The following is a 9,051-nucleotide window of genomic DNA, read 5'->3' as shown; positions in this document are numbered from 1 at the left end:
GAGGGAGCTATTGTTATCTACATTCTCCAGATGAGAAACTGAAGATAGCAAAAACCAAAGGTTCCTTCTGAACAGCATTGACTTCAAAGCCCCCTCTCCCTGAACACAGTGCTGTTATCTGAAGACACTTAACTCTCATGCATACTTTGGGGCAAATCTTTAGCCTGACAAGTCATTTGCTCAGTGTTAGCACCTGTCTACACCTTCCCAATGCAAACTTCATTATTGCACTTATTTTTTTTTTTTTTGAAGAAAGCATCTATTGGATGCCACAAACCAAAATAGTGTTAAAAAAAAGCAATAATTCCATTTAACCAGTTGGATAAGACTGTATAAACTGCCCTTTTAAATTTTGATAAATGCTTACTTAGTTCTATGATTTAATCATGGTATAATTAATAATAGTTGGTGTTCCTTCTGACTACAGCCGAACAACAAATTCGACTGCTGTTAAGGCCTCTCCTATTTGGAGAAAATAAAACAATGCCACTGGTTCAAAGGAGAGAGCCCGGCCTTCCTGCTTCCTATGGCAGAGGCGCATGAACCCAATTGTCCTGGGACCATAAAGATTAGAAAAGAAGCAGTGCTAGGTCATTGCCCAAGTTGACGCCATTTAAAATTGGCACTTTATTTACCGTGAGAACCAAACTGTTCTAATGGGCCTGTTTTCCTAGAACTTCTGAAGAATCAGGCCTACAGTCAGTGGTACGTATTAATGATGTTGAGTTGCTCAATTGTCCCTGAGGTTTTCACGCTGGGAAGGAAAACATGCTCTTTAGCAGAGCTTTGTTCTGACATAAAGCACTTTTTACTAGTAAGGATAGGAATAGGACAGTGGTGCAGATAGGAAGTCAAATTATTGGACAGAGGGACTATAGTGATATCAGGGCTATGGGCGGAGTTAAAGATGACAGGAATTTTAAGTTTCGGTAGTCCAGATGGTTAAGCAGAAGTAGGAAAATTAAGAACCAGATAGTTTGAGGTTTAGAGGGAGAGGAACATGTGTAAGTCTACTTGAAAGTGGCTGATAAATTAACAGTCACCTTCCTTGTTTGGGACCTGTGCTGTCACTTACTCTTCCCCATTAATATTGACAAGCATCAGGAGTTCCTTAACAGTGTGATAAAGGTCTGCAAAAGGGGGCTGGGGATGTGGCTCAAGCGGTAGTGTGCTCGCCTGGCATGCGTGCGGCCCGGGTTCGATCCTCAGCACCACATACCAACAAAGATGTTGTGTCCGCCGATAACTAAAAAATAAATATTAAAAAAAATTCTCTCTCTCTCTCTCTCTCTCTCTCTCTCTCTCTCTCTCTCTCTCAAAAAAAAAAAAAAAAAGGTCTGCAAAGGGGTAAGACTTAGTGGGGCTAACACTTTCATTTCACAACCTGATCCAATTTATAGAACCAGGTTTGGGTTGTCCTTCTATCTATTCTTCTATTTGTTTGAAGTTCATTCAGAAAATCAGCATGCACTTCCGGGCCAGGCATTGTGCTGGTTACTGGGGATGAAATGGTCAACAGCACAGGTCTTATTGGAGATACAGAAAACAGTCAATAACACCAGAGTGGGCACGCAATGTGGGATCATAGGAAAAGCATTAAGAGCGGCCCTAGGAGAAGCATCCAACTCAGCCCTAGTGAGTCTAAGAAACCTGCCTGGAAGAGGCGATGCTCAAGAGCAGACCCGAAGGATGGGGGAGAGAGCCAGTGAAGTAGCTCCTACCTCATAGGAAGGCAGCTTCCAGAAGGAACTGGGAGCTGGCCAGCATGGTTGGAGTGTGAAAGTGAGGTGAGTTGAGAGTAGGGGCAGAAGAGGAAATCATGAAGGACTAGATCATGAAGCATCTTGTAATCCTTGTTTAAGAGTTGGGACTTGATTCTAAGAGTGGCCTGGTGCTAATGTACTGAAGGACTAGCATGATCTCTCTGCCTTAAGTGGGAAGGATGGAGTGGGCTTGAAGGAGAGCTTTGAGCAGTGCTTGTTGCCTTTGATCATCTGCCAGCCCCATCAAGTTCTTTGGCTCACACTTCAGTGGGGAGAATCTAAAAAAAATCAGAGTTAAAGATAGTGAGACCTTTGGCACTAGAGTTATTCAGCCCTCCATCTCTGACTCTGTCTATCCAACTAACACTTTAACAGTAGTTATCAAGGAATAAATAATAACCTGACTTTCATAAGCACCATCTGTGTATATAAACCTTTCATGGCCTCCTCAGTGTTGTAGGGATTATTATCTCCATTTCACAGATGAGGCAACGATGGCTCAAAAACTTGAGTACCTTGTCCCAGATGACAAAGGTAGTAAGTGACAAGGGAAGATCTGAACCCAGGCAAATTGATACTAAAGCCCTTATGAGTGGCTGCCAGTTATGAAAATTCAGGTAGCATTTATGTCTCTAATCTGGATGTTACCATGACTCAGGGGAAGAGTCTGAAAGATAGAACTACATGATTTTTTTTTTTGTGTGTGTGTGTGGTATGCCATTCAAACCATTGAATGACATCCATATTATTATGTAACCATCACCTCTCTCCACCTCAAAACTTTTCCAGCATCCCAATTAGAAACTTGCTACTCGTTAAACAGTAACTCTCCCCACCCCACCGTCGATGAAATAAGCTGGACATGAAAAGACAAATACTGTGAGATTCTAGCCCATGGTAACCTCTACTTTCTATCTCTGTGAATTTGCCTTGTCTAGATGTTTTGTATAAATGGAATCATATAGTATTTGTCCTTTTTGTGTCTGGCTTATGTCACCTAGCATAATTAGGTTCATTCATTTAGTAACATGCATCGAATGTCATTCTCTTTATGACCAAATGATCTTTCATTGTATGTATGCAACACGTTTTGTTTTTATACTTCTCATTTGTTGGACACCTGGATTTTTCTCCACCTGTTTTTACTATTGGACATAATGCTACAGTGAACACTGGTGTACAAGTACCTATTTGAGTCCCTGCTTTCCATTCTTTTGGCGAACTGCCTAAAAGTGGAATTGCTGGGTTGTGTAATGTTTCTATGTTTAGTTTAATTTTTTTATTGTCAGTAGTTCTTTTTTTTTTTTAAATGTGTGAGTGTGTCGATGGGGGTACTGGGGATTGAATTCAGGGGCACTTGGCTACTGAGCCACATCCCCAGCCCTAATTTTTTATTTTATTTAGAGACAGGGTCTCACTGAGGTGCTTAGTGCCTTACTGCTGCTGAGGTTAGCTTTGAACTCGTGATCCTCCTGTCTCAGCCTCCCAAGCTGCTGGGATTATAGGCCAGCGCCACAGCAGCCAGCAGTAGGGCAGTAGTTGTTTGTTTTTGTTTTTTGCAGTGCTGAAGATTGAATTATGGACCTCACACATGCTGGCCAAGTGCTGTACCACTGACTGAGCTATACCCCAACCCCCTATGTTAAGTTTTTTTGAGGAACCACTGAATTACATGAGGATAGAACCACAAGTCTTAAAAAGGATCTTGCATTTATTTAGTTAGCTCTTTTTCTTTACAGCTTGGGCAGATAATAATACTTTAAATATTAATTGCCATTTTTGAGCATTGACTAAATATGCCAGCCATTTTATATGTATTATTCCATTTAATCCTCTCTAAAGCCTTTTGAAGTGTCTATTATCTCAGTTTTACAGATTAAGAAACTGGTGCTCAGAAAAGCTAGACACCACGACTGGCATCTCTCCAATGGTAAATGGTAGAGCTGAGCTTGGAACTCTAGTTGTGCCTAATTCCAAATTAACTCAAGACTCTGAACATAAATATTCTTGGTGGCATGGAGGTACTTGGTTACTTGCAGGAAACCAGATTTTAGTTTTCTCTATCTCTGGACTGTGCTTGTAGAAGCTTTTTTTCTTTAAATTTATCTTGCATTTTACCTTTTGTGTGTGGGGGTGAGTGTTTTCTTTTTACCTGGCTTTATGTTTTGAAAATGTGCCTTCATTGTCAGTGAACAATGAAACAGGCAGGAAACCAAACGCTTTGTTGTTATTAGTGGGTAAATATAGCAACGGGGCTGGTTTTTCCTCTTCTGAATCTTTTCCAAAGTATTTCTCCATATAGCAACTGTAATATGAGCGTTAATAAACATTCTGCTCATTTGGATGCCCTTACTAGTTGGGAGAACTCATTTGATTTTCATGTCTTTTTGCTCTTCTTGAGTGAGCTTATCAATCATCTCTTGTCCAATTTTCTTTGTTACAGATTGAATTTCGAAATGCGTCTCACAGTGCCTGTAGGCTTTCTTCCCAAAGATCTCTTTCCTGTCTTAGACAGTTCACACACCATTGTTAAAGCACAGGCACACACCATCTTTAGCCAAGGATAACATCTCCTCCAAGACTTCTGCTTTACAGGTGTTTGATTCCATTCATTTGTTGTTGAATGTCTCCATTACTAATGTAATGTGTTCTGAATTCCTCTTTCATTTTGCTCTCTAAGCAAATTAGTTGACCATTTTGAGGATCATATTACTTTTTTTTTTCCTACTGAAGATTTTGAATTCTGTTCTTGGTAATACTGAGAATTAGCCTAGCGTGTTGCCTTAGTTTGCTTTTCTCACTTGGGTAAGAAAGCACACTCAAGAGGAGACATAGACCTTGCAGCTATTCCCTAAAGCCTTCTCCAAGGGGCCCTTTTTCTCTCTGCAGGTTTCTAGATGTTCAAACTGGGACTTTCTCTGGTGCTGGCTCACCTGGCTGCCCTGAGCATCCTGCTGGTTGTTCTGATTTAAAAATAGTAGCTTGCATTTACATACAGGCTTTTATTTTTAAAGCACATTGAAATGTACTGACTGAAGTCTCAATTAAATGCAGTGAGTAAGCATGATAATCCCTATTTGATAGATGAGGAACTAAGATGTATGGGGGTGAAGTAACTTTCTCAAAGAGTATAAACTAAGTGGCAGGTTCAGGGTGCAGACTTTATCTTTTTGCTTATATTTCATCAGCACTTGGGTATAATCACATTCTTTCTAGTTCCTAGTAATCAGATTTTTTCTTTTTGTACTTGTAAATGGACAGCATGCCTTCATTTTATTTGTTTAGTTTTATGTGGTGCTGAGGATTGAACCTAGGGCCTCACACGTGCCAGGCAAGCGCTCTGCTACTGAGCTACAGCCCCAGCCCTAGTAATCAGATTTTGAATTAAAAATATTTATAAAGAAACTAATGGAAAACAAAAAGGAAATAAGTGTGGGGAAAGCAAGGTACATGAAGTCAGATGAAAATGAGCAGGTTTGTCCTAAGTTTGAACCACATATTTCTTCATGGATCTGTATGCATTGAAATCACCACAAACTTAGCAACATAAAAGAATATCCATTTATTAGCCCAGAGTCCTGTAGGCCAGACAGATTTGGAGTCTTGTATGGCATGCCTGAGTTCCTTGCTCGGAGGATCTCAAGGCTGAGGTCAAGGTGTTGACCAGTGTGGGCTCTTCTCTAGAAGCTCTAGGGAAGAGTTCACAACAAGCTCAAGCTTGTTGGCAGAACTGAGGGTTGTAGACCTGAGATCCCACTTTCCTGGCTGGCTGTCAGATGGAGGCTGCTCTCAGTTCTGAAGCCACTTAAATGTCCTGAAAATACCTGCTCCATTTTCAGGACAGCAATGGCACCTCACATCCTCACACCTCAAGATTCTGACCTCCCCTTCTGTGATCAGACATAGAGAACTCTCTGTTTTCGCAGAGCTCATATGATTAGGTCCGGTTCACCCAAATAATTCTCCTATCCCAGGCCCAACTATACCATTTAACATAACCTAATGATGTGAGTAAACATCATAATATTCAGTCTTGGGATTATGCAGGATGTGTACACCAGGCAGATGAAAAATCTTAGAATCCTATCTTCTGGGAAAAATGTTATTTTGAGGAACACAGACCTTGTTATTCTCCACCATTTTATATAACACTAAGGGTTCTGGGACCTTAATTGTAGGGCCCACAGGGATCCCTAAAACCTCAACACTATTTGTTGATTTGGTCTCTGAGTGTGGCCTTAAGCAGCCATATTGGACATCGTGATGCTCAGATGGAGGCCACTCATGACTCCAACCCCAAGAATTCCTAAATCTGTCTTTCACCATGCCCCTAAAGGTCTTTTGGTTCCTGTTCTTGTCCTGAGCCATCTGTTAATATTCTGAGTGGCTGGCCTCAGTGTCAATCACCAAGAAGGTACAGTGGCCTCTGCCCCCGGTGCACTTTAGCTTCTTCCCTAATTGTCCTAGACAGTGTCAGGAATGGATTCTATTTCATCCCAAGTAGTATGAAATGATGAATTATACCTGGGCTCAGCACTGAAAGCCTCTTTGGCTTCCTCCCATTTCCTAGTTTCCGATTAACATGAAAGAACATGTCTTTGTCCCACTTGCCTGCTATCAACTTGGCACCTTCCAGCCACTTCTTATTCCTGATCGGATGATCACATGGAATTCTAAGCTCGTCTGCTGAGTTGGGTGACAGACATTACCGGACCTGAACAATACTGTGGACCAGTGCTTCTGACCATAAACTCTCAGATAGCCCACCTGCCTCAGAAAAACAATCTTTTAGAATTATAACTCTAAAATGCCTTATTATGTGCCCAACATGTTCTTAGGTGCCTCACTATAAATAAGAATTGTGGCCACACTTCCCAATGGTACAGGAAAGTATCATTAAACACATTTCACCAATGAAGAAATGGAGGCTCAGGAAGTTCACAGAGCTTGCAGGCATGATGGTGCATGCCTATAATTCCAGTGGCTCAGGAGGCTAAGATAGGAAGATGGTGAGTTCAAAGCCAGCCTCAGCAAAAGCGAGGTGCTAAGCAACTCAGTGAGACTCTGTCTCTAAATAAAATACAAAATAGGGCTGGGGATGTGGCTCAGTGGTTGGGTGCCCCTGAGTTCAATTCCCTGTACCTGAAAAACAACAACAACAACAACAGAAAAAAAAATGTTCACACAGCTTACCTAAGGCTACAGAACTGAAAAGTGACAGAAATACCAGTTTAGACTACTTACACTCCTGTGATTACTGGTTCATAGGGAAAGCATAACACTCCCACTATGAGAACACCATAAGCTCAGGGAAAGCAGTGCTGCTTTCTCACACTGGGCTACTAGAGGCTTCTACCCCGTACGTTTTCTTAAAACTTTGTTTTAGGAAACATTCTGCTGCCGTCAATGCTGGCATTCTGTTCCCAGTTCTATCAGTATGACTGCTGCCTGCACGTCCCAACACAACACTGCACTGCGAAGGGTTTCACAATGTCTAAATTAACAAAACAACTCTTAGAACATTTCCCACAAAGTGATATATGCGAAACTCATGCGTGGTGTGCACATTTTGGATAGCAGCCATGTCTCTGCTTCCTGTGTAGATGTGTGGTGGGGGCACCTGCAGCAGGGATATTTTCTGAGCTGTGTGACTTGATTGGGGGCACATCTAGATGGCCAGGCAGACATTTTGGCCAGGTGCCCCTTCCTCTTGGGTGTGCAATGGCAGAGAGAGGTTGCAGCGAGGGTGGATTCCTTTGTCCTCACCCTGGTTGGCTCAGCCCTGTTGTTTCAAGGCTGTGCTCACAAATTTGTCTGTACTTACCCAGGGCACAGTCTCTTCCTGATGGAACTTCCCAGCCCATGGCCTCTGCGGGGAACTCAGGCTGAGTGGGGTTGGCCATTTCCTGTATTCACCCTCTTGTATTCACTCTGATTCATCAAGAAGTGAAACCTGATTCAAAGATGGCCAATCCATAGACTGACCATGACCTATGAGGTGGCCCAGGCTTTTCCCTATCAGAAGCTCTGTAGTTCATTTGGCCAATCCAGTTCTCCTTCTTGAAAATCTGAACCAGAAGATAAAGAAAGAACCAGTCAGTTGGTAGACAGAACAGCAGACACAAAATGGGCAGATGACCAGAGTAACTGCCCACTCTGGTGGTGAAGCATTGAGGCTCAGAATTGGGAACTCAGGAGATTGATGTAGAAACAAAATAATGCAATGCTTAGAGTTGCCAGAGATCCCAAACATGCCCTTGACATCTCTTTCTCATACCTGACTGGATTTTGTTTCTGTTCATGTATTTTAGCAAGATTCTCGTCTCACTGTTGTATCCATGAGGATGGTTTAGGCTGCAAGTAATAGAAAACTTAGCTAAAAGTGGTTTAGATAATAAATTCATCTCACTTAACAGAATAATCCCAAGAGGTTTCTTTCCTTCCTATGTTGATTAATTTAGTGACACAATAATACCACAAAGATCCCAAGTGTTTTCTGAATTTCTCCCATCACCCTCATATTTTGCTTGACCTTCTACCTTAGCTTCTTTTATGATTTTGCAAGACTACAGAAGTTTCAGGCAATAACACCCAGAAATAAAAAAATAAAACTTAAAAAAGGTAAATATAGTTCTCCAGTGTCCTTTTAAAGAGGGAGGAAAAGTCTCCATCAGCTCCCTAGCAAGCTCCTCCCATGTCTCATTGGTTAGAATTGTAGTTGTGCCCATTCCTAATCAGTCACCATGGTCAGTAGATAGGAACCCAGTTTCCTTGAAGCACAAGGTAGCTCTATGCTTTAACCAGTCAGCACTAGCTTTCTATTAGCCCAGGAGAAGCCACTCAGCAGTGTTGCTCCACTTATTATCTCCTACACCAAACATACAGTTCCATTTCATGGGATGACCTCCTTGTACCTGTTTCTTTCAACTACAAAGATCAGCTAACATTCAGATCATCATTAGCAAGTTAAGGAAGTGGTCTTCAATAGGTATCCTTAGAGAACAATTGAGAGCTGAGTAGGTACACACATGCAACATTAGATAGATCCCTTAAAGTTCCCATTGGTTTTCCCCATACTTTATGGGGCTCCTAAGATTTACATAGGTGCATACATACACACACTTCACAGAAACAAACTCCAAGGAATGATCTTTCACCCTGCTGCTAACCACTGGGATTCTCAGTTCATTTCCTGCCTTCAAGGGCCTCTGAAGTACTGTGGCAGTCAATCTGTTGTTTGCAGGGACTTCCTCCAACTGACACAGAAGGTTTTCTAGAACAGTGGTTC

Source organism: Spermophilus citellus (genome assembly GCF_964194105.1).
Source record: "Spermophilus citellus genome assembly, chromosome: 6".
NCBI lineage: Eukaryota > Metazoa > Chordata > Mammalia > Rodentia > Sciuridae > Spermophilus > Spermophilus citellus.
Note: the sequence above shows the minus strand (reverse complement) of the source record.